Here is a 1,920-nt window from a genome sequence, read left to right as displayed (position 1 = left end):
CCTTTGAATGACATTTCACTAATATCATTAATTTGAAGTCTGAAAATTTGGAGAGGAGCAGTTCTCTGTTTTAACTACCTCTTGTCCTCTTAAAGTTTCGTTAGCTCATCATCACAGTTTAGACGTAACACCCCTCCCACTCACAACTACTACAGACAGAATGTACCCTGGGAGCATCTGAGGACTTTTATAAACCCCAAAGCAGCTAAGAATTCCCACACCTTTCCCTCTGAGCTTAGAGGGATGTCCTCCTCTCCCCTTCACCCACTCACTGCTGCTGCTTTCTGTGCTGTCTATAAGCTTCTAAGCCCAGCCTCTGTGTAGCCCCACTGGCATGAAAAACAGTGGCTTTGAAGCTCCTGTGACAAACTTCCCTGCCCCTGGGCCAGAAAAGAAAGCAGCAGTAGCAGGTGAGGACTGGAGTAGGGGAGGGGAGAACAGGGGAGCGAAGGTGGCTCTGAACACTGAGGAGAAGCAAGGGAAAATTCGCGCCTGCTTTGGGGATATTGAAAAAGTCCCATGGTGTGGTCCAGTCTTCCCTTATATCAGGAAGACTGGGCAGGGCATGAAGATGCAGGGTTTGGGGGCAGGGGGAAGCTGCAGGTCAAGTGCTGGGCACTGAAAAAGCTGAGGGGAGGAAGGTAGATTCCTTTGGTTTGGCTGAGGTCTGGGATCTCATGCCCTTCCCTGGCTCTGAAGGGGTCTCTGGGGACTGGAATAACCTGTTGTCAGAGGAGCAGAGCTGACCTCCTGAGGTTCCTTCCAATACTGATTATCTCTGAGTCTATGTGTAAGACTTTTTTTCTGGCTTTCCACTAAATCAAGGGTCTTCCAGCAGCTGTGGGACCCCAGGGCCCATGCCAGCCAGGGCTGGTGTGACCTGGCTCAGTGTGCTATGGTCTCATCCACACGTGTAGATAGCATGCCCAGGAGCAATAAGCACCTTAACTGCACATGTAGATATCCCCACTTCTGAGATCTACCTTTATAGGTGGTTGGAGCTCTTTATGGCGCAATAGCTACTTTGCACACTTAGCTGGTCTCCAGGTAATTGTGCTATTAACTGGTTAATTGCACAATACCTGCAACGTGTAGAAAAGGCCCAAGAAGGAGAATTATGCAAACGCAGAATTGAAGAAGTACTCAAAATCAAGAGACAACGATGATGACGACATGAGGTAGAAAGGAACTGACAGAGATCAAACATGCCATATCCTTCCTTTTCTCCTCCCAGATCTAAATTTTGTGAAGTAATCTGGTATTCAGACTTTAGTTGTAGGTTGAAGGGAACAAGGGAATCAGCCCATTTAAACAAATATGAAAGTAGATTTGAAGAAGACTACTACCTATTAATTAGGTGACTATCTGTACTGTGTGCCCAAGGACGTTTCAGCTCCTTAGAACAGAGAGAGGGTTCTCCGAAAGCATAAGTAAACTTTTACCCATTACAATATCCAAAACTCATTAGGGCAAGAATTTGTTTTTAGACTGAGTCAAAAATATTTCTTACTTTCAGTGGCTACTAACTGATAATATGGGCTTCATATATTCAAACTTATGGAGTAGAGTGTAAACAAACTCAGATTTTTTAAAAAAAACTTTACCCTACAAGTTTTAGCAGTATAATAAGAATTACAAAACATACAAATGTTGAGGGCTATATTTTTAAAGACATTTAGTTGTCTAAAAGGTAGGTTAGCCACTAGGCCTGTGCAAAGTGACAAGTATTCACTTCGGATTCAAATTCATCCAAATCAGTTCCAAAAGAATTGGCGCCAGTTCAGAGATTTGGCCATAAACTGAACAGGGCAGCTCTCATAGTTGCCTTCAGCTGGTAAATCTGTTGAGGTGGGGGAAAGAGGGGGAAGGAAGGACTTTGACTTAAGTACTTTATTCAGGGGTTCAGGGATACAAAAAGGG

This window comes from Gavialis gangeticus, unplaced genomic scaffold (genome assembly GCF_001723915.1).
Source record: "Gavialis gangeticus isolate Ggan-Ray unplaced genomic scaffold, GavGan_comp1, whole genome shotgun sequence".
Classification (NCBI taxonomy): Eukaryota; Metazoa; Chordata; order Crocodylia; family Gavialidae; genus Gavialis; species Gavialis gangeticus.
Note: the sequence above shows the minus strand (reverse complement) of the source record.